At 35.9% G+C, this 25,900-nt stretch overlaps 1 protein-coding gene across 2 annotated transcripts in view; it reads left to right on the top strand.

The window, feature by feature from the left end:
* Positions 1 to 5,641: 5,641 nt before the first annotated feature.
* tx (Helix-loop-helix protein delilah taxi) overlaps positions 5,642 to 25,900 on the top strand; it is a 35,311-nt gene continuing 15,052 nt past the window's right edge. The window contains exon 1 of one of the 2 annotated variants that reach the window (XM_070107777.1): positions 5,642 to 6,709. The gene's annotated coding sequence lies outside the window, so the exon portion shown is untranslated. Of the gene's footprint in view, positions 6,710 to 7,122; positions 7,585 to 25,900 lie in introns of those variants that run through there. The other variant, XM_014230025.3, reaches the window with a different exon arrangement.

Below are 25,900 nucleotides of genomic sequence, written 5' to 3' on the forward strand. Positions count from 1 at the left end.
GGATATAACATATAGGTACTATAGTGATCCGATCTGAACATATTGTTCGGAGTTTGAGTGGTTGGTGTGGGTGTAACCGAAGATTTAATACTTTTGCAACTTGCCAGGATCAAAGCAGGGAAAATATAATATGTACCTTCAGGTTTTGGCAAAACTTTATGTTAAAAATGTTGCGAAACCATTCAGCATACATTGTGCGATGAAATCGTAAATAGATCATTCAATCAAATTTATATGCATACCAATATAACTCAAACACTGACCGAGATATTCAGCATAGGGTTTGTTAGAATAACGAAAATCATTGTATGTAGTAACTATAGCAGATTTGGGTAATACGTAGTCCAATAACACATATTTTCGGCATTAAACTATAATATGTCTAATATTATATGTTCAGTTAATTTTGTTAAGATATCTTACATATTGATCGTTTTACAGTTTCAAAATCTTTTATTAAATTGTATCTATTTTTGTCATGATTACATATTATTAAGAGAAACTGATTCTCTCTGAGTTTCATTAAGGTACATCATAACCGTCAACAATATAGGTATATAAGAAGTAAAGTCAATCGGATGTTTGAAAATCCTGACATTATTTATATGGGGGCTAGGGCAAGTTTTCACACAATTTTATTCAATTTAGGCACAGAGATGCACCGTTTGGAGAAAAGCACGCTCACTCAATTTAATTAAGATAACTCGCATATTGACCGATATATGCGGTATAAAGTCAGCCGGAAGTTCGAAAATGTTTCTTTTAGCTATAAGGGCGCTTAGGGAAGTATTGAACCGATTCAATCCATTTTTGATATACACCCATAATATTATCAGGAGACGATTCTTCCTGAATTCCAATCATATATTTCATACATTGAACGATAATTTCAGTAAAAAGTCAACCATGGATACTGGGGTTTACATCTTTGGTATATCGGTGCATGAACAGTTATGGTTCTATTTTGACAATTTTAGAACTTGAGATGGCATATATAGAAGGCACTCTTTTTGCAAAGTTTTATAAAATGCTAAAATAAAAAACCTAAAACATTTAATACAAAAATATTTTACTAAAAATTGATAAATATGAAAACATTAAAAAAAAAACTAAAAGATATAGATTAACAAACATAAATTATGATACATTCAAAAGTACAAAAACAACAAAATTCTAACCCACTGACGAGTAATCTTGTGGCGAACCTGTTTCGTTTTTGCTTTTAGCGCTGAGCAATAGTAAGACACAAACATAAACAAAATAAACTAGTTCTGACTAACAACAACAACGACAAAGTTTTTAATGTTTTGATTCATGCCATTCATATGCACCTACACATGTGTGTATGTGGTGGGGTATAGCTGTTAGTTGATATTTATATAAACATTGTGTCATTCCTTTAAATTATTTCAATGCCAAGCAAATTTCTTGTTCAAATTTCAATTCAATTATGGTACACACAGCTGATCGCTGCGAGCGCGAGATAATTTAGCTGAAATTTGACTAATTGGTATTAAGTCATTTCGCATGGCTAGCAAATCTTGCATAAATATTATTATTGGAGCTAATTTTCGAAAATTAAAATTTATTTCCTCATAATTTAGTTCAAAGTATTTTATTATGCGAAAAAAGCTAAATTAACTAAAATGCTTATTAATAGATATGCATATTGATGAGAACATCTCAAACGAAGCCGGCTGGAGTTGTGAGCAAAAGTTGGTAGAGAGACTACAAGCATACGTTTCGGTTTTAAAGATACACCTATGTGAGTCGACAGTTAACAGGCTCCGAGGTGTTTAAATCAAAGTTTGGGAAAGACCTAGCATTCTAGATTGTGTTTAGAAATGTCCTTAATGCGAGTTATATTTTAATTATGCAATTTGTTTGTTCGATTCGCCACTCTCGAGGTTTGGCGCTTTAAATCTACGACTAAGAAACAAACTTACATTAATAAGGAAAATGTTTACAAAACTAAGACAATGACGAGCTCGTAAATTAGTTCGACTTAAATTTCTCACGAGAGAAAACCTTTTTAAACTCGAAATATAGATTTCATTCATGAATTAGGCAAGTTTACTACTTTCGATACTGGTGCTTAGAAATAAATTATTTCTAATTACAATTGACTTTCCAAAGCTGAACATCTAAGGTTTTTTTTGTGTTATAATAATTAGAAAATTCTTAAGGGGCACATCTATTGTGAAATTTAGAAAAAAAACGCCTTTTGTCTATTTTTGATTTTTTTTTTTGATCGGATTTAAGTTGTACGGAGAATATCTTCTAATTTAACGAGAATTTTTTATTTTAAGTTTTATTCACGGAGAAGGTCGGAATCACTGTAGTAGTGTAGAGTCTGGTTTTTAGCGCCGTCGGAGATCTCGTAGAACTTAATATATATTTAATTTTTTTTTCAAAAATTTCACTGTGTATTTTTGAAACATGTATAAATATACCCTAAAAATTTCAAAGCAATCGATACCGTAGTTTTTTTTTTTAAGTTCCCAAAAATTAACGTTTTTGTAGGCTGTCACACTAGTTGTGCCCCCTAAATATTTTTATTGGTTTTTCGACACAAATACACATGCATGTGCCTCTTAATAACTAAAATATATACAATTATTCTAAATTAATTTTAAGAATCATCTGATCGCTTTCATCTCTGTCGAAATACGCAGCCAACTGTCAAATTGACTTCATAAAACGGACGCAAGCATTTCTGTAATGGCTCTAATCTGCAAAGGTTAAATGAATCAATAGAAAACAAATTAATTAAATTGCAGTCTCATTGCGTGAAGTCACTGATGAAAAGTAGTTACCCAGTAAGCAAAAATTATATATAAAATTATCTTATAAAATATTCAAAAATTTTACATAATTATTGATTTATCTTCACATTTCATCTATGTTAATATATCGCATCTATTTCTAAATTGGAACTGGTTTTTGAAAAAAGAACCACACATTAAGAGGATATATCCACCTGTAAATATAAAAAAATCGATATTTTTCTTATATTATAAATCGAATGTATATATCCTCCTTTGAAGTTTATCCGGCAAGTAGTTTCGGAGATACGAGCAAATACGTAAGAGTGTCTTAACTTAGTGTAATCGGTTCTCAAAATCTTAAACGCGTTTTTCCCAAAACGTTGTTTTCATAGTCGCTGAGGAAATTTTTTCCGAAACGGTTGGACCGATTTGCATTTTGAATTTGAATTTGAATTTCACCAATAGAAATCTTTTTTCTGATGTCCTCCTGAAGGACTACGCGATCAAGGCAATCCAAAATTTTCAAAATTAACCACCGATTATTAAAAAAATAAATTATGTAAATGTACATGCATTTTATTTATTTGTTAGATAAAATGACTTATATCAAAAAAAAATCAAGAAAAAACGAGTTTATGCTGACTTGCCACTGGATATAACACCTTAATAATAATGAAGTAGTGAATTATGTCGTAAACAAGACTGAATAAAAAGATCTCTAGCCTTTGAATTATGGGTCCAAATATATTTTATGTATTAAAGTCTAAGTTTTCTAATTTATTTGATTGTTATACTTATTTTTGAGGGTACCTAAGAAAGATCAAAAAAAAGTTGAGTATTCTCGTGGATATTATAAAATAATGTTATCGTGTTATATATACTATATGCGGAAAAAGATAAACGGGAGGTATTAGTGCTGCTTCTCCCGGATAAATTAGCGCTAGATGCGCCATTTGGACGCACTTTATGAAGTTACTATATCGTTTCATCATTGCGTTCAAACCATTTGATGCTCTTAATCATTTTGTAGGTCGCTTAAAAGATGCTGACTGAAGTTGGTAGGTGGATTCAGAGAGAGAGAGAGAGAGAGAGAGAGCTGTCAAAATCCTTGTAGTATACCCCTATATAGATTGAGCTGGTAGCCTCCTCCCTTTCAAAACCTTTTTTCGATTCACATCTAGAGGGTAACCTCCCTGAAAGTGTCTTTTAAAATCCAACGTAGGAATAGTTTGATTTATTTAAATTTAGTTAGTATGGCTTTTTCCAAGTCCCTTTCGATTCCAAAGATAAAGAGTGGCTTAATTAACTTCCGACTTGGGATTATTCATGATGATTTGAAGTTAGATGGGAGTTTGGTAGTGAAACATTCCGCTTGTCATGTGTTTCTATCGCTCGATAAATATACAGTAGTCAGGAAAAATACAACATGACGTTTTCTGTGTCTTTAATGTTTGGGTTGTCCGCAAAAGAATTTTTAGGTTTAAGAAGACAGTGTGACATGAATATCGAAGTTTTCATGGAATTCTGGTAGATCAGCTTACACGAGCACCCAGAAATTCACTTAGCACTACAGTTCTGTTGGATCCAGAGGCACGACAATCCGTGTTTGTTAACTTTGCAGCTGTTGCCTGATGGGAATGTCCAAAAAACGGTAACCTCAAACAACACCAAAATTTTATGTTGGCATTTGATGGGGAATGGAGATTTGTTTTCAAATTACCGTAAAGTTCAATACATTTTCATATCTATTATAATATGAAATCACAAAGCCAGAAGACCAAAAGTTAATCCTACACTGGCGATTGTAAGCTCAAGAAGCACTTATTTAACATGGGCTTAGCCTATTGTGCAAACTGCCATTTCTGCGATATGGAGCCGGAAGGTCCAGAGCAGCTGCTAATAGTCGCGGTGCAAACCTCATTTATTATCTATCTATTTATCTAACCTACAAAAAGGTCTTCCGCCGTTTTTAGAGTTTCTCGCTTTAAAACCCTTTAAATCAAAACCTTCAGAGATACTTCATTGTTTTATGAATTTTTTTTTTTTTTACTTCTGTTGAATATCCATGGTTCGATGGGTTCAATTCGAACTGTATTCTGCGCTTCTGTGCTAAACTGATTAAACGAGTAAGCAGTATATTGATAGCGATGATGACGATGCTGTTGGCGCGATGATGGTGACGATACTAATGTGATGGTGCTTTTCAAGCGAAGCGCATGCATTCATGGTTCAACTGGTTTTGATTGGCTTCATCGCATTCTACTACGCGCTATACACTACTTGTTGTTTTTGTTGTTATTTGTGTAGAGTTTGATTATGGGCAACTGTTATCATGGTTTTGTTGTTGCCACTGACATTTTACCACTACCATGCTTGACTGCACGTTGTATAAGTTTGTGTTAACAGCAAAACACTGCAGGCGATCAGCAATATAGAAGAGACAATGCAGCAACACCCATAATAGGAGTATACTTGTATATATAAACATATGTAAGTTGATAGTTATGTTTGATTACATTACTACAAGCGCTGTTTGTAGTGCGCGCAAGCGAAATTCATTCATAGAAATCAAAGTTGGACGGCTGCACATGCGCGCTATCGCTGAGTGCCCCCCTCAAATAGTGCTCGTTTTATTTGAATTATTTAAATTTTTTTATATTTTATATACTTCTTCATAAGCTGGTTTACCTTGCTTGTACCGCGCTCCTGCGTGCGCCGAACGTCGTAAGATCAAAACCAAAACACCCACGCTAGCGCGCGAGTGGGCCGCTTTTGAATGCCATAACGGCTACACTTAAGTCAAAGTCAAAACGCCTCGCTGTTAAGTGGCATACAAACCGAACGCTTGTGCGCGCTCGCACCTTTCCTGGCAGTTCAGTCGCTGTTGAACCTGCGCCGCATTAAGTTGTATACAGCGGGCATAGTGGCACTTGCGCGCTTTGTAATTTTGAGTTAGCGCGCTCAACTAACTTAAAGCTATATACTTATTAGCTTGATGCGAATTTAATTTGATTTGGCAACGCGCCGCCAAGTAGCTCATTCAAAAATTAGTGATCACAGCAGCGTTAGTCAGCGCGCGCGTTCTCTATATTAACAAAGTGCGACGCCGCGAAGTAGCAACAGCAGCGTCAGCATCAGTCAAGCGTTCACTTTTCGTGCTTGCAGTGGGCTTACTACTTCCCTGCGAATTGCGGCACATTCAGTATGTTTTAGACGCGCGCAGCTATTAGACGCACAAAATTGAAAGCACTCCTCGTGCGCGCGTTCAATACGTTTAACTGCAGTATGTGTAAGCACACAGTGGTGGCGATAGCTTTACGCTCAATATATTTTTGGTACAAATATAAATTGTGTACATGGCATAATTTGAGCGTATTCAGTGGATAGATTTACTCAACAGGCAGCGCGTCTACGCGTTAACGTCATCAGCAGGAACTTGCGCGCCAGCTAAACACACATACAAATAAGCGAAAACATTGTGTCGCGTGTATTAACTGATCGCTATCGGTCTGTTGTGCTATTCGGGAGCGCGTTATAAAAATACCGTTCTGATGCCATGCGACGTTGTGGGGCATATTCGGATGCGCGCTGAGCGATAGATACCCAGCTACAATGAGAATGCGTTGCGGCGTCGTGCATAGCTGTGGACAATTTTGATAATTGGATATTTTTAGACTGCATGTGAATTTGAAACGGTAGCTAGTAGCAACAGAAGAAAGGCAAGAAGAAAATTACAAAAACACGAAAATTTTTTATTGTAGTTCCAAATCAGCAGTGAGTGTATAATTCGGTGTGTGAGAGGTGTATAATTGTTAAATTAGTGAATTTTGATTAGCGCTGCTGGTAGTGCGGCATTGATTTCCTCTAGTGCAGTTGGCTAGGAAATCTAGAACAGTAAGCGACTGACTGAGTGATTGAAGGAAGCGGTGAAAAGCAGCGCGGTAGGTGATAGATTTATGGCGAGAGAAACAAATGAAATTTATTTAGAGGAAATATTATAAATATATAGCTCAGTTTAATGTGTATAAGCAACGTGTGAGTGAGATGTGTAAGAAAACAAAAAGAGCAACAGAGGAATAATAATATAAAAAAAGTTTAAAACTAAAAACCTAAAGAAAAAATTTTAAAATAAATTGTATGATATAAGCAAAAGACATCAACTACAATAAAAACAGAAAATTCCGAAAACATAAAAAAATTTAAACAATTGTTTAAGAAAGAGTTCAAAAGCGTTAAATTAAAAAAAATAATAATCAATAAGAAACAAATACAACAAAATATTAAAAACAACAATAGCAAATTGAACAAAAAATATCAAAAAAAAAATAAAATTTTCAAAAAACTAAAAAATTGAACAAAAAATCTAAAAAAAAAACTAATTAAAAAAAATAATAATTAATAACTTATAAAAAAGCAAAATACTTATAAAAAAAACCAATACTAGAAAAACATAAAACAACAACAAAACTTGCGCATTTCACCAAAAAAAATTCCGAATTTCAATCAACCACATAACAAAATAAAACAGAATAAATATAATTATTATATAAAACAAATCAAAATCTTCTTGAAAAATTTCCGCCATTTCATTTGATGAACTTCAATAAAATAAAATAAAAATATCCCGCGGCTACGTAGTGAGTGAGTGATTGCATTGCATTGCTGTTGAAGACAGCGCCATATACCTAATACCTACATATCTACATATGTGCATGCGTAGGATTTTCCCCCAAGCAAGACAACAAGTGACTGAGTGATTTATTAGTCAACGGCTGTCAGACGCTCCAGGAGTACTTGCAGTGGTACGCAAACAAATGTATGTATATAATAGTGGAAACGGGGAAAATATGCCTATAAATATAATAACAATACAATACAACAACACTAAAACAAAAACAAACAAACTAGGAGTGTAAAGTGAGGTTATGTTGATCTTAATAATGCTGATTACAACACAAGAGATGCCCTAAAAATCGCAGCAAGCCTTCTTAATGAAGACCTAAAGCTCTAAGAGTTTGCTCTTTTAAATGCTCATCTACTGAATCCATGTCGAAATTCATCATACTATTAAATATTTACGAATAAAAGCTTACGAACGGTTTGCAACTATAGATTCTACGAGACCAATTTCTGAAACCACACTGCCTCATCCGAATTCAATCAATTTTTCAGCTTGTTAGAATTGACTTCCAAGAAAAGAACACTACAAGAATAAATTTTTGTAGAAGGATTTGCCCTTATTTTTTCTAAATTGATCTCAGTCTAGTAGGTTTCTTTCTTGAGGTTTCAGAATAATGGTAATTTGAAATCAGATTCATGCAGTATGAGGCAGTTGGTCGATCGAGTGTGAGCCCGGTTGTATCGCGGCACAGAACATTCATATACCGATATATTCATAAACGAACACGTACCATCTAAAATTTATAAAATTCAAGGAGCAATCAAAATCTTTTTGTTGACTTTTTCGCCTACAGATTCTTCCTCGAACTTTTCAGTAAGTACTTATCGGAACTGCACTATTTTATTTTTCTCTTCAGTGAGTTTGTCATTTTTTTGGCTTCCTGATATTGTAAGGGTCTTAATTTGACTCTTTGACTGATTCATTCTAGCCAAAGACCAAATAATGAAGATAGCAATAACAAAAAAGCTATAGCTTAACTGAGTCTTCAAACGCAAATGTCTAGGCAAATCTAGTTGTACATCGAGCCACGTGGGAGACCTCATTTGTTTCTTAGAGACTGGTAATTTATTTTAGAGCAGTCTTGAGTAAAACTAAAGTGTAGAGCAGAGGCAGCCATGATTTTTTAGCTTATGGTTCAATATTGAGCTACTGGGTTGAATCATAATTTTACTATCAGGCTTTAAACGTATGTTTAACCTCTTACGACTTTATAATTTTATTCTCTGCATCGAGCTATTAGATATTAGATTCAATATATATTAAAGTAGTGACTGGTAGCATGATTATACTGGGCAAGCTAGGAGCCATGGCCTGAAGGGGGTATCATTTCGTAAGTTCAACGCGCTCTACTCTTCTGCAATGCACAAAAAGTCAGCCACATCTTTTATCAAAGAAAGAATTAGAATCGCACGTGGCTGCTTTCCAGAGCGTCTGCTTCTACCTGACAGCTAGTAGCTTGAAATATAGAGCATTATGTGAACAAAACTTACAATATTCTATACCGTCGACAGACATAGATTTACATTCTTTAGCAAACTCGTTAGAGATTGAATCTCAGAAATTTGTAGAAAGCCTCCGTGCTGTTAATTTCACCTAAATTTTTTGTAGACATATAAACAAATAATTTTACTCTTATTTAAGCAACTATTTCATATCATTACTAATTAACACAGAAAAATATTGCCTCGAATATTCTTCTCATCCCCAAATTAATGTTATTTGCACAACAACAAAAAAGACATTACTCCAAATGACTGGCACACTTGAGAGGCCATTACACTCCGCCATAAACAGAGATTAACAAGTATGTAATTAGTAGCTTTATTTATGGTAGTAGGCGCCAAGTGTTTAGTGTCTTTCGCTTGCCAGCGAATGTGGCTAGAACGATAATACCAGCGCAATTAGATTAAAAGTAATAAATGTTTTATACACTCCCTCATGAATGCAAATTAGCAAATAAAATTAAACAAAACAAATAAATATCAACTGGGCGAGACAAATAGCGCCACTTTGAAGCCGTGAAATATGGAATAGGCATGTCGGTACAAAAGTGAAATAATAAGGCTGCGAATTAGGGGAGTATAGACCAACGCCTCACCAGCTGCTCGGCTCAGAAGTCATAATAAACTATTAGCAAGCTCATCAGCGCTTGAAGATTATGGCAGACACCGTCGATACGACGCAACAGCGACCAAACAAACAACACAATCGTGGCGTTTAAGTAGCCGACAAACAATAACGGAGCATCAAAGTAAGACAGTAAGCAAATAGTAAAAGGATCATATAAATGATAGTGACATTTTTAATAAAAAAAAATAAATATTTTTTCTATATTAAAAGAGCCTCAAATTTGAACCGATCCACTCAGACCAAAATTTTGGAAATTTGTATTCACAAAAGGAAAAGAATCCTCAGGATCTTTGTTTGATTGTTAGGTGGCCTACTCATTCAATTCTTATTTCTTAACATTGAAAGTGTATCAACATGTTTTAACACAGCAAGTGGTTGCCAGGAGACCGCACATTGAGAATATACTTCAGAAAGTATGAGCATTTCTAACATTAAATTATATTATATTATTATTATATTATAGAAATTCGTAAAGCTTTTTCGAATAAAAAGTCAGGAATTTGTTGAATCGGATCAATAATTCTCTTAGCCTGCATATAACTTATAGAGTGGTATACATATATCGGCCAATATGTGAGTTATCTTAATATAATTGAGAGAAGGTGTTTTTCATATAACGGTGCATCTTTGTGCCTAAAATGAATCAAATCGGGAATGAATAATATCAGGATTTTCAAACATCTAGTTGACTTTACTCCTTATATATTGGTGATGGTATGTGAGGTACCTTACTGCAACTCAGAGAGCATTTTTAAAATAAAGTTTTGCTTACAACTGAAAGAAATTTCCCCAGCTTTAATTCTGGCAAGTTGCAAGAGTATAAAATATTCGGTTAGACTCGAACATAGCTCTTCCTTGCCTGTTTTTATTTGTGAAGGATATTACATTTGTTTTTCTCTTTTAATTTTTCAAAATTTTCTCAGTCGACAATAATGGTTAACAAGTACAATTATAATGCTTATATTAGATGACAAAACAGTTAATACCGACCGAGTTCCATTAAGACTTGGAACGCAAGAAAATTTTAACTCTCGTACTTAAGCACTCAGTTACTATTCACCTATATAATTTTATGAATATATATGAAGCCTTTTTGCCTTCTTTTCATACAAAACTTACTTATATATACACATACATACATGCACACTGCATACTTTCTAAACGACTTTAACAAATAACCATCGCACATTCCTAAGGATATGCCACAAAAGGAGTAAAGAGCTTCATTATTTTTGTTTTTATTCTTGTTTTTGGCATTACAATTATTGGTCTACTAACTGTTATCTTTGCAAAAGAAGCAATGAAATCCTTAATTTAAATACCAACAAACGACAATGTTTGAGCATTTCAAAATTTTCATGCTTGAATTTGTGTGTGTGTGTGTGTTTGTTTGAGTGTGTATGTGTGTGTATGTATGTTCGCTCATTACTGCACGTACGATAATAAAACATTCAATGTATGAACGGTATCTGCATGCTTTCGAATACAATCAGAGGCAAATACATTTAGTATAATGAAATAAAAATATAGACATACACATACATATACACTCACACACACACACAAGTATGTAGCTATAGAACTCAGTGCACGCTATTGCTTAGGCGAGCAGTGGGTGTACGGAAACGCGAGCGGACACAGTTGAACGAAGCAGCCAAATATACTGAAGACAGACAGACAGACAATGGAATAGTCGAATAGGTGACTAGGTTGGCATGTCGTGTGATGCTCTTATGATACATAAATACATACAAACATATGCACATACATATATTAATGTGACTGTATATATAATATTTCTATGCATACACTTGTTGGAGATTTGCCTCAAGTAGTGGATTTACATCCATATATATATATATATATATATATATGTTTTTTATATGTGTGTATATTTAAAGAAGAGCACGGTGATTCGCTGGTTGGCAGGCGAAAAGATATACACGCTCATAGAAAATAAATTTCTGCAGACAATGGATGCATGGGCAAACATATTTACATTAGATATGCATATATATATAACGAATGTGTGCTACAGTGCTGCGACATGACAAAAGCAGTGTCGCCGAATTTTATTTTTGATAATTCGCATCTAGCTCAAATGTGATGGGCGACCAACCTTAATATGCTAAACACTTCACTAATCGCTTATTGTTGTGGAAACCTTCCTTTTGGGCAGAAAATTTATGAATTCTGGAGGGCCTCTGACATAACTCAAGGCACTGTGCTGCCTCCATGGCGGAAAAAGTGCATTGGTGTTTTCGACTTCTAAAAATGGAAAAGAGATCATCTAATATTCCGTGGTGAAGTGAAAGAGAGCAAATGTTAAAACGTAGGAGAAAATAGGTGAAGACATGTTAGCCATAACTTTTCCTTAAACTTGCGGTAGCGCTAGAATGTGGTTAATAGTTTTGTCTACTATCTTTGTCTTCTAAACCAATTAACACAAATTTTTCTAATGATGACACTGTGAGGGTACAGGTTAACACAGAAGATATCTTCAAGTGATCTAGATTTTTTTGGGCAAAACCCAGTGTCCCAACAACTCATTTACGTCTAAATTCTTTAGAATTTTTGAAAAAAAAATCTTGCCACAAAAGACTACATTTGTTCAGCACACTACTGTATAAGACTGCGCCAATTTATCATAGCATTCTAGAGCCGACTTCTGCAATTTTTTTTTACTCTCTTCCTTTTTTTTTGTGGCCAAAATCGCATATCGTGCGCTCAAGTAGTTCCATTAAAACCAGGAAATGTAATAACGAATGTCTGTCTCTAGGTGTATTTGTGTACTCGTTTGTCTGTAGGTGTGTGTGCCAGCAATAAAACCCAAATATCTACTCAAGTACAACACAACGCCAACGTCGCGCCAACAAACAAAACAACAACACCAACAAGACCCTAATAAGCGAGCCAACAACACACAGCACACCCACCCACTTGAGCGCTTAGCAACAAAGACTAAACAATAACAACAATAAACTAAACTTATGATGCATTTGCCGGTTCATTGTCTTGCAAGGCGGCGGCGCATAAACTTTTCGGCACAATTATTAAGAGGAAACATACTTGATTTTCATGCCATTAAGTTGGCTAAATGTATGTGGTCTATTAAGGACGCCATAAATGTGAATACAAATATCGTTAGGCTGTAAGTATTTGTAAGTGGCGTATGTATGGCCAAGAATGTTCTCTCCATATGGCAGGCCGATTGGCGGGCAGGTCAAAGGTCGTTTCTCGGCAAGTCAACGCGAACGTGTGTTCGATGCTCTCCTATGTGTGTGCGAATGTGTGTGCGTGTGTATTCGTGTGGTTTGCCGCTGATAAGACTTTAGGCCGCATTCATAAAACGTTCACTGCGTTTTGATGTGTGGGCATTTCAAGGCGTTTATCAGCTGGTTTGTCGACAGTTTGCTGTCATGCGTGGTAAATGGGGTAAACCAACGGTCTGTTTATAATAGTGAAGGTAATGTGGTGTGTGCTTACTTGTTGTTGTTAAATACCTCAAGATTTATTAGGGCTATTAAGTGAGTTAGTGAGAGTTTTTCATTAACAGAGAAATAAAGAGTGCTTTATACGTAGCTCTTTAAGTAGAAAGTGGTGCTTGAAAGCTTGAAAGCTTTCAGTTGATAATTGGCGAAGTCTTAATTCTACTTAAAACGTTTCAAATTGTCATCAAAAAAAAGTGTCAATTAATGGTCACAAAAAATTAATTTTTTTGAAATAAACTTTTTCATAAGTAATCAATTAGTTGTCTTCTTCTTATTTGTGCGAACAATTTGCAATGGTTTCTTGTTTGATGTATAGTTATATTTAGTAACCTCAAAACTTTGGGTTGTTACGCACAATAAAGAAATTTAATATTCAAGATCTTGACATTTATAGCCAAGGCCGTTTTCTCTATCATTAAAAAAACTTGTGTTGTATGAAAGACAGACAATTGCAGGCCTCTTACAGCGAATGAGAATACACTCTGACAGCAGACTGGCAATAATAGCTTCAAGACCTCACTGTCGATAACATTACGTTACTTTATTATCAGACTCGTATCGGTCCTTGGTCCTAACGGAATCGCTGGAAACTGCAAAGTCTATGTGATCGCAAGAGAGGGCATCCATAGTACAATAGCTCCAGTGTAACTGCAAGAATTTTCTAGACAAATACGGAACATAGGAGATCCACTGAACAACTGCGTCTTTACAAGGCTCATCTTGCCGTACCAATTGTTGAAGTTCTTACGGGTCACTTGCTAATAGGCGTAAGCGAGGTAAAGCTCTTGTCAGACGCTAACATCTCGGCAGTAATATCTGCGGAAAACCTGACGAAATTGCAAAGTTGGGCGATTTGTCGATTTTTGAAGATCTTTTAGATCTATACTTATGAGTATTTAGTTAACATAATGAACCGGCGTTCTCAGCTATTTAAGTGGGATCTGCCTTCAGTTGGGCCTTTTAACTTCACCTAACAATACTAATGCACTTAGATCTTCAATATCCTTTACAATCACACCACCAAATAGGAAAAAAGGGCATAAGAAATAACACCGGTTGTCAGCAGTGAAAGCTGCTCATTAAACTAGTTCTTGGTCACAGCCGAAAGTAGAACAACTGAAAACAGAAAGAATATCTGACACACTGCATCAGTTACATCACCAGGTTATATTCTATGCGATTCTTACTACTAATCTCACGAAATGCGGGCTCTAGGAATGTAAACAAAATCCACAACATCTTCTTACTGTTTTACAAGTACTCCACTATTACATATATATACACACATATTACAAGTTTTCCACTATTAAGGCGATGTATTAGAAGTTTTATGCATATTAGATGTCGATTAATCGGTGTGATCAATGCTTAAATCCATTAGTTTGACGAATATTTTGTGAAGTTACAGGGAGAAATTTATAAAAATATGCAGACAAACAAATTTCTTCGAAGAAGTTAAAAAATGCCTACAAAATTTAAAATTTGCAATAAATGTTTAACATTCTCGGCAAGTTAAAATATAGATGTGCGCATGGATTTGGAAAACAATTAAAACTGCAAGACCTTTAATTGATAAGACAGCACTTTTATTTCGCTGAAACATAAAATATTTCACAACACTTCGATTGACTTTTAACCTCATTTATAAAGTTATTCTCAAATTTGCACTTGTGCTTATTTTTGTATGGCAGTCGAAAATATTTCATACTTGCAGCAGTTGATAAGCCGGCACCAACAACAACTAACATACATACACCTACACGATAGCATTGAAGCAGAGTGGAGGCAGTTGAAGTGGCGCCCATATACGAACGTTAAATACAATAAGCTGCTCAGGTACACCCACGGCCACAGAAAGGTGTACGCATGGTTTAAAAACTGATCAAACTGAAATTGAAATCCATTAATAAATTAAAATAAAAACATTAAAATATGCAAACGACTTCCGAAGAATTTCGAATGAGTTCGAAAAATTGGCGCAATGCATCGGGGGCTTTTAAAGTGTATTAATGTAAAATCTATCTACCAAAGTATTGTAGTATTGGTCGATGTAAGAAGCTTTGCTCTTAGTAGTTACGAGACCCTTATATCTCTGAGAAATCTGTAATCCTTTTTTTTATTTGGATACAAAGAAGTTCGTCATCGGCTGGATAAGCAGAGTCGCCTAACACGCCTTTTAGTTAAATACTTCTAACTCTGACTGAGCCTATGGAGGTTTTCGCCTTCGGAATGCTACCTGTTATTAAGTGAAAGCAGTTTTCTCTTTAACATAAAGATGCGTAAGTTTTGATGGCTCTAAAAGACTAGAGCTACTAACTACCGGATGCGATATTGTCCTTCGGGTTATTTATTTGAGGACCACAGATCTTTAGACGAAGAAAGTTCGGTGTGTGAAAGTAATTTCTGCATTATAATCGATTATAGTTAGGTTTCTAGAAAAGGGCCTAACCTGCACTTCACTTTACTGTCCTAAGAAAAAATTAAAGGAATTGAGGTTTATAGAATCGTATGGAATGTTTAAAGAATGGCTAACGCTGTGCTACGATCTTAAAGAAACATTCTCACTCGGTGTTACTTGAGGCTCTGCGTTATCCAAAAGTCTAATTGAACTTGGAGTGAGATATTTAAGAAATTTCCCACCTGGCATTGTGGGATCGTATCAGCGAAGACCAAATCTCTGGAATCTTCTAGCGTTTTCAAACCTTTTCAGCAATAATTGTGTTAAGGAAGTCTCTATTTTGTCCTCAACACTGAGATCTTAACACATTTTTCAATGTTGCAAGCGAAAAAATCAAATTGTTTTATTATCGCCTTTTTGAAGTTGAATTGTCGTTTTCGGCTAGAATTCTTAATTCTTTATGACAGTACAAACTCTGTGTCGCAAGATTTGTACTTAATTCTTTTAAGTTAAAAATGCGGGCATTTAGCAAGCCTAAAAAACGTAATTACTGATTTTCCCAAAACAACCAATCGAGTCTCATGAAAATTACATTCTTCGGAACTTCTTGGAACCAAACACTCAATATAAGCCAAGCTAAATATATGGCCAAAAAAAAATATTAATAAAGCATACCTATTTACATGAACGTATTGCTATTTATCACCATTGCTGGCGCATTATCAAAAACACCTATGAATGGGACGCAAACGAATAAAGTTTCATAAAGGGAAATAAGCGTTTACAAAACCAAACGCGCTCACGTCACTTTGCCAGCGCCAAGTGCGGACAACTCAGCGTGCAGTGCACATGTGTGCGCCGCAATACTCCGTGAACTCGCGCGCGCTCAGAGCAGAACTTGTATTTTTGCGGCACGCGCGGTTAGCCGATGATGACGCTGCTGGACGGCGGGCGCTTCCGCTTGCGCTGTCACCGTGATTTTTGCGGTCGGCTCAAAAGCGTTTGTGGGTGTTTTAATTGCACACATTCACAACAACAACAGCGTCAACAGCAGCGTAAGCCTCATTTGTATGGATGAGTATGCGCTACGGACGCACGAGAGCGCGCGGGCGGCAAGTCGCTGAAGCTGTCAGCTTTTGAAATGCGCTTAAATTTACAAGTTGTTGCTGCTGCGCGACGCAAATACATAAGTCAATAAAATCGTAAGCCCACACAACCGCTATGCGGTCGACTGTGCTGGCTAGCTGGGCTCTGTTGTGGCTTAGCGCGGACGCGTTGATTGGCTAGCGACGGCCGCAGCGGCGCGACAGCGACTGAGAACAAAATACATGTACATACAAATACATATGTACATATATTGGCTGTATAATTTGCATAAATAATCTTAATAGCATTACTTTTGGTTTGTTGTTTTTGTATATAATTCGTATTGTTGGCGTTCACTGGTGATTTTTGTTGTTTTTTGTTTGAGATTTCTACTTTTGCTTATGTTTATGAACTTCTTATTTTACTGTATTTGTTTTGTTGTTGTTAAGTGTTTATTGGCCAACAGCACGCAACGCGATACCAACAGGTGTGAATAAAGAAAAGTTTTATTTTTGTACGCATGAGTCAATCACTGAATGAATGAATATGAATGTATGTATATACTATATACCATACATATGTGTTTGTGTATGTGTATATTTGCATGTAACTTCCATTGAATTAGTGCTTGACTACTTTATTATTAGACTAAGCGATTTGTTGTTTTAGTGTTGCCATTTGCCATGCACCAAGTGCTACTGGGAACACTCCTGCTGCTCCAATCAAGCTGTGAAGTATACTTCAGTGGCTTATAACACTACTTCAATTTCAAATGCTGTAAATACAGCATTCAATGTTTCACACGGCAACGATTTACACATCAACTTTTCGATATGTGCATATAGACAGATGAACGAGGGTGGAGCAACAGGCCGAGAACTATTAAATTTTTATTACAAAAAATAGAAAAAAAGCTTCTATGTCCATTGAATGGACTTAAACCACCGCAAAGTATATGATAGGTCAGCTTGACACCATGAAGATTCGAAATAACAAATGTGATTGGTTAACTTCACGAACTGCTTGACGAAAGAAAAGCTCCTTAGTTCACCACATATTTTCTAGGTGCCTTAAAACTTTAACAAAATCTGGCAAATACCAGCTAAAGACACCGAAGGTGCACAACTAGAAAAAATGATTGGATAAGTCGACGAACTGGAGATATTATTTGAAAGAATAAGAGCAGAAAAAGCTCTTGAAGTAAGCACTAATTTTTTGAGTTAATAAATACGAAAAAACTGGAGAAACCAGTCAAATACATGTATTTCCTTGAAACAAGTAAAGCTTTAAAAGCTCCTTAAGTTACCGCTTAATTTGGGTGTAGACAAACTTTGACGTAACCCTACAAAGGCTCTGTATTCGTTGCAATAGATCGTCACTACAGAAAAAAATTTTACTAAATGATATTAGAAGGGGACAGAATGAAAACGGTATAAATGACTCATGCTGTATAATACCCAGCTGAGCAGATATCTTATAGTTACATTGAGTATCTGGACATTGGTGAAGTTCACTCACGATCATCAAGAAAATGGATCACATATCGAGTTTTTGGGTTTGTTACTAGCTTATCCCAACATAAGAAACCCAACTAAGGTGAATTGACGATTCTCTCACTAAAAGTGTCGAAACTATTTTTTTTAAGGTTACCACTCACATCGCTTATCTGGGACTATATAAAATGAATTTTGCGATTTTACAATGAAGTCCAAAGTCCCATCCGAAATTTTCTGCTTGTCGAGTATAAAGGCCGCTGCAAGAAATTAACGTAAATAGCGAAGAATCTCATCTTACTCGTCGACATGAAAAAAAAATATTTTATCGGATTTATCAAATTACCCTCGTAACTTCCACAATTTCAAAATGCTCTTGCGGCCTCTTATACTTGTATTGATGCATGCTCGTAAAATGATTTCAAGTGCAATATTGCATTGGGGTCGTGTTAAAAAAATTGCACAACAGAGGTTGTTAACCCTATTTCGATGGAATAATAAAGTTCTACATAAAAAGAAGAACATTTTTTTTTAAATCTTACTTAAAAACTTCATTGTCTCAAGATCAGCTATTAATATAACAGTGTTTAGTTAATAACAGATGACAATTGTAGCGGAATCCTAAGTAAACCGGTGCCAGCTGAAGCTATACAATCATATACATATGTCGATGTGGTTCTACCAAGACTGGCCTTCACTGCTCTGACCACTTAGACCGATGTAGAAACTACCTACTAATCTTATATATTAAAAGACTCGAATATGAGACTCCCGGAAGAAAACATATTATCTATGCTCAACTTTAAGAACCTTTGACCCCTCAATTTCTACAGCTCTATTGCCATTGACCATTTCAAGCCAAGAGTGTAAATGTTTTACACTTCATATTTTAAATACTTCAAATATTTGAAGCACCCGCAAAATCTGTATTAAATTCTGCAACGGATGTGTGGATCAACAAAACGATTACTTCCTGTCTGCCTATCGGCCGTCAATTGTCGGTTAATAACCAACTAGCAGGCGGTCCGTATGTGGTTGTGGCCCATTACTACTAAGTTAGAAGATATTTAAATTTTCTTAGTTACTGTTTTTTATTTTTGTTGTTGTTATATTTTAAACATGCCACAATTTAACCGATGATATTGCGGCGTTCCAAAACAAACAAAAAAGTGCAAGCTGAGGCAAAAGGAAACAAACAAAGACGGGTTAATATATAATACATACATATGTATGTATGTTTGGTAAGGAGCTGCGTGGAGCTGCCTGGCTTGTCTTAAGCAGTTAGCGTGCAGTTTAGAAGCCTGATGTGTTGCTCGGCAGTCTGAGTGGCTTCATTATAAGTTTTTCCTGTTTTCCTTTTGATATCGACTTCTTATTTTCATTTTGCTTGTGCACGCTCACATAGCGGTGGGTGTGCTTTTGCGAATTTCCGCTTCACATTACGTGAATTTTTGTTTTTCAAAGCAAACTGCATTGATGCTTGTGTGCGTGTGTGTGTTTTAGGGGGCAAGGCAGGAGGTAAACGCAACTTCATTTCGTGCTTTGAGCAAATTTGCCAGAAATTGCGTTCAAGCTGTGAAAACATACATGAATGCAACTACAGCTGGGATATGTGTTATGCAGTGAATAAAGGGTGCTTTTGTAGTAGTGCAAATTTTTAATGAAGATATTTTATGTAATAGGTAATAAATTAATACCTATAAAAAATTTGTTTACACAAAATTTACCCAAATAGGGTTGCCATATTTTATGAACTTTAATTACTTTTTAGAATTATACAATATTTATAATATGCAAAAGCTTCAGTGTCAATCAAATATAACCTGTGGCGTTTTTGAAATAAAATTTTTTTCTAGCCCGATTTTGTAAATTTTGAGTCATAAGGTGGGACACAGCAAAGGCAATATTTGTGAATCAGATGGAATTTAAATTCTGTGATAAGGAAAGTAGGCTTGTTTTTTGTCCGATTTAGCCCATTTTCAAATTTAACCCAAAGTTTTTTAAACCATAGGTGTCTCTTTTTAGAGCTATTCGTTTTGCCAAATTTCAGTTCTGTATCTTAATTGACGGCTGAGCTATGGCACTTTAACCGTTTTCGATTGTTGGCGTTTTGTGGGCGTGGCTGTGGTCCGATTATATTCATCTACGAACTTATTTGCCAAGAAACACGTGTACCAGGTTTCATTAAGATATCTCAGTTTTTGAGTTAACGCTTGCACAGACGAACGGACGGGAAGGCAGACAGACAGACAGTTACTCGGAATTCAACTCGTTTCATCATGCTGCTCATTTATATATTATATATATTATATAACCCCATATCTAACTCGATTATTTTTAGCTGATACAAACAACTGTTGGGTGAACAAAACTATTTTACTCTGTAGCAAGAGTATAAATATAGTAATGATAACTTTATAATTGTCAAAACTCCTAACTTTTTATAGGGTTGCCACATTACATGGAAAACTTTTGTGTTCCAAAATTATCATATTTTGTGTGCGATGTCAATGTCAGCAAGAAACATATATTTTGTTTAAATAAATTTAACTAGGGTTGCCAAATTGACTACAGTTTTAGATCTGCTACAGAAAGATAGAGCTAACTAAGCCTTAATAGCAAACAAAATTCTCTAGAGTTTAGTTTAAAAAGTGTTGGCTTAGGGTTACCACATATTAAGTGGCCAATAATATTTTAATGAAAACTAATTCTAACTAACTAAAGCATACGCTAATATCACAACGACAAAATAATTTTTATTTAGGCGCACCCACACAACTTAAACTCGATACCTGTTTTCGATGAACAACTAAACTTAATACTGACACCTATCGCCGGTAGTGGCTAATATTTGGTCGCATTTTTGCCTTAAGAAAGCTTATTTTCAAATACATCGACCATACAGAGAAGACCCAAATGTTTCACCCTGCAGAGACTTGGTTCGAATCATGTTTTCAATGACATAAACATTTGTTTTTTTTCAATTTCGGTCGCTTATCGGTAGGTCAAAAGAAAGCTTTTTGAAGAATCCATCAGCCGTGCAAAGGCGGTTGAAAGCTTTTATGATTCTCATTTTTATATAATAATACGTCAAAAAGAGATACAATGTCAGCATTGAACTTTGGCTATAATGGATCTATATTGACAGCAGGCACCACTCCTCCAATCAATTCTTCTAAATAGAAAAATAATATCCGAAAGTTGGCACCGTAAGTATACCGAAGAAACTTTTAGGGACTTTTGTATGGTATGTTTTCAATGAGTATTCGAATGGAGACCTCAGAAAACATGAAGCCGATTTTTATACCCATAACAGGGTATATTAAGTTTGACAGAAGAAAGCATTGGAGACCCCATAAAATATATACATATATATTTCTCTACAAGCTGAGTCGATTTAGACATGTCCGTCTGTCCGTCTGCATATATGCGAACTAGTCCCTCAGTTTTCGAGATATCGATCTGACATTTTGCACACGTTCTTTACTTCTCTGCTTTATTTTCGGAACCGCCGATGTCGGATTACTATAGCATATAGCTGCTATACAAACTGAACGATCGGAAGCAGGTGCTTGTAAGGAAAACTTTTTCATTTGACGAAATATCTTCAAGAAATTTGACACACAATTACCTAAGACAGGGCTAAAATTTCGAAAGAAATTTTTCAGATCGTATCACTATAGCATATGGCTGTCATACACACTGAAAGTTAGGAAGCAAGTTCATGTTATGGTGCAACCGAAGTTAAGGTTTTTTTTCAAGTTTAATTTATTTAATAAAAAGTGGGCCCACACAAAGCCACTTAGGCATAAACCAAGTGGAGGAATACCCGCTTTTTCGCTCATTCTGCAAGTCTAACTACCACAAGTAATGACAAAGCATAAGAACAAACAAAGTAAGCAAAAAAGTGTGCACAAAAAGACACGCTGTATGTGCGAATTGCGTGTAGACACTTACAAGCTCACAACACCATTACAAATTTACTTAAGCCTTGCAGCTATTACATTTTGAGTATTTTGGGTAAACCAAAGCAAAGCAATGGCGGCTACGTCCTTGCCGACTTAGAAGCGCGCGCTCTCGTACCGCCAACACGTCGCGTTCCCGCTCAACAGCGTAAACTTATTAGGGCATTGTAGGTATGTATGTATGTGGTTGTGGGTGTGTGTATTGTACTCGAAGCGATTGCATCGCCGCCTGCCACTCATATCCTTCCTGACTTCCTTCCTTCCTTCCTGCCCAGCTAACTTGACTGCCAGCCAAGCTTCCTTCGATTTCAATTTGCTTAGTGCTTGAGCCTTGTCAGACGGCAACAACTAGTAGACAATGGCGCGCATGCAAAAACGTCGTGAGTGAACATTGTGTGTGCGGGGGGGTGATATATTTGATAAGTGGGCGTTAAAGGATGTTTATAATGCTTGTGTGCGGGTGTGACTACGAGTGAGTGTTGGTGTGCGCTGTCATTCAATACGGCCAATTGAATACTAAAATCTCAGTATTAGTTTGTTGTTTCTATATAAATACTAAAGGAATTTCTGGGAGTAGCCACGCTGCATGCTGTGTCCACCAGAGAGGTGGGCGGTGGCGCAGTGCACAATCCTGCATTAGAATGCATTAAATCACCTGTAATTCAAATGCTACACACAAACCAACTGATATTGCTTATGATGGGGTGGTGAGAGGGAGAGGATGAGAGCGCGCGACGTCGCATGGACAGGAGAGACGCCTAAATTGCTCGTCCCACAATCCGTATGCGTGCCGATTAAGGCGAGGGCACAAATTTGCACAAAAGCACTGCTGAACTTCTGAAAATAATAGGCAATAGCAGGATACTACCGTGAAGCCCATGCAATGGCCGCTGAGCCGAAACCATTGTTGCAGCAACACTGCTCGTTACTTGAATACCCAATACAACGTACGGTTTGTATTACTGTGCATATATACATATGTACGTCAAACTGATGTCTATTGTATTTCTAAATCATATTAAGCATACTCATACCGACATAAACAAGCCGACGTGATGCTTCATGTCATGCCTTCGTGCAAGCAATCTTTTGCAACTAAACCCAAAATGAACCCACTCAAATGAGCACGTTTCCACTCAAATCAACACGTTGCAGCTCAGCAAATGGCAATTCACAAAAGAGGAGGGACGAAAATGCAACACTGAAGGGGATAGAAAGTGTCAGATTTAACTGCGATCAATGTTCTGTGCTGATATACATATTGTAGTATGTATATTTGTAGATTCGTATTTCTCAACAGTGAGACGTGTCAGTGCGAGAGGAATTTCAGATCTTAATAATACTACGCCTCAACAGTGCATTTTAATGAATTATCGAAATTTTGATGGGTAACGGTGTATACCTCGACCAAACGAGACCTATTGTTGTGGATCGGAAGTTTTGAAAGTTATACAAGAAAGAAAGTTACACAATATACATAGCATCTAATGGGTAGGTTTAGGTTAATGATATGCAGCAAGAAAACCGCAGATCCGATTTTGCAAAACTAATGTTAAAGCAGTTTGTCTCTCACTCTGTTTATCATCCAGGGAGATTGTCTAGTATCGGTATAAGCATTTGTAGCTATCTGAGAATGATTTGTCAAGTTTCAACTATTTTGACGAAAATGTGTTTAAGGATTAACAACCGATCGGGAATCAGTCACAAAACCCTACTAAACTTAATCTAAAAATTTAATTGTGTTCTTGGTCCTCAACTCATATTTTCAAAGCATAGAAAGCTCTCATCAGTGAGAGTACAAAAAGTATTTTTCATTTACGTTCTGCCAAACAACATAATTTTGCAAATACGTGTCGAAGTAAGTAAGTTTATAGCAAAAGTCTTCCAAAAATATCCAGAAGCTCGGCCTCGGAATGTAATGTATACTACAAGTACCATGATATGCATTATTAAAACAAAGAACCGAGTTCGCACTTGATCAAGAGAAATCCATATTTTCAATGAGGATAATTTGTATCATCAAAACCAATATGGAAGTCCACGATTTTCTCACTCATTTGAACTTCGTAATGGACTAGCGATGGGAACTCGATTTCTCGATCAAATTACGTTTTTTAACGATCATATCTCCAAACTCACCGTAAAGAGGGGATGGCCTTACTTCAAGAGGTGTTAAATATATTTGAACATCTCTTTAGCGCTTTGAACGAAATTAGCGACTTTTCCTGTAGGATTAGCTAAGACTGCTCAAAGTTTGCTTCGGCATTTAGATGAAATACATAATCAATCAAACAACACTAAATTTTTCTATAAAAATTTATATAAGTGATTTAATTTAATTTTGTGGTAGTTGTTGCGATATCTGGTATATTTTTTTCTATTTTACTCTCTTTCTCTCTCTCTCTCTTTTTCTTTTTTTTTCCTGTCAATCACTATTACTACTTCATTCTCTAAGGCTCAGTGACTTTTTACAATTTGTCGTGTGATTTTTGAGCAGATTTCATGCTCACGCTGTGATAATTTTCTAAAGGATATTTTTGTTCACAATCAACAGTCAATCTAAATATAACAAAGCTGTGTGATCGGTGGACCCTTCAGCATCAAAATCATCTCTAGGCATTAATACACGTAGTAGCAGAGTAATCTCACTTTATTTGATTTCTCGAAGCGGAATGAAAGAATACAACGAGCATTTCCAGCTTCATAATGTTCAAATAATAATTAAAATTAAAATATTTTAAAATTTACCTACAGTTACATAATTATAAGCCAATATGTAATTATTCCACATAATTTGGTTAGTGAGGCGTAAAATAATATAAATTACATTGCAGGTCAATGTTGAGGAAACTAATTGAATTGTATGTCGCTGCATTCCTATTTATACACAGTCTAACTATGTGCATTGACTAAGTATTTACCGTAGTTTTGCAGCAGCAAGTAATTCAACTCGAATTTAACAACAAATTTTCACCAGAAGTGATTTTGATAGTCATGCAACGGAAATAGTTGGCATGGATCAAGACTTATTAGGTAGGTTTGTATGTATGGGTTAGTTTGGAGTTACAATCCATGTAGGAAACATTTTATAAAACTAAGAAAATTAATAAACACAACTGAACATGCTATGTATATTAAGTTTGTCTAGAGCTAGCAACACCAAGAAGGAAACGCCGGAAACCCTATAATGTATACATATAGATGATCAACGAGCCGAGCCGAGTCGATTTAGCTATACCCGTGTGTCTATCTGTCCGTTTGAAAGAAATGCATTATTGTCCAAAGCAACGCTACAAACTTCGAACATAGGTATTCTTTAAATTGGACTACTATAGCATATAGCGGCCAATTAACTGACCGTGACCGGTAGAGTTGGCACGCTCGGGTTCAGCTAGGGACACAATTCCCCGAAATCGCCCCAGACCATTCAGCTTCTACAATGGTTGTTTGAAGCAATGGTCCTTAGAGTAACAGCTTAGGTCTTGGAACACTAGCAACACTGGCCATACTAAAAGGTTACTTTGGAGTAGTGTTGATGGTAGACAAAGAAAAAAAAACTCTATGAATTCTGCGGAATGCAGAGCATGTACGGAAGATGATAAGATGCTGGAACATTATCTTTGGGAATGCCGAGTCTTCAGCCAGCTGAGACAGAATATTTTCCACGGCTTCCAATGCTCCATGTTAAGAGACATTAGGCAGGTGGGGTGGAAAAAATTAGGCCTTTTTACTAAATCGACTGAGTTGATGGATAAGGCCTAATTTGGCTACCACACGGGAGCACATGCACCTCTCATTTCAATCAACCAGCCAACCACCAACCAACTAACCAATAAAAACCAAGAAAAATATCATTTTATATCCTTTTATTTTATAAGAATGGCACAT

The sequence above is a fragment of the Bactrocera oleae genome, chromosome 2, assembly GCF_042242935.1.
Source record: "Bactrocera oleae isolate idBacOlea1 chromosome 2, idBacOlea1, whole genome shotgun sequence".
In the NCBI taxonomy this organism is placed as follows: domain Eukaryota; kingdom Metazoa; phylum Arthropoda; class Insecta; order Diptera; family Tephritidae; genus Bactrocera; species Bactrocera oleae.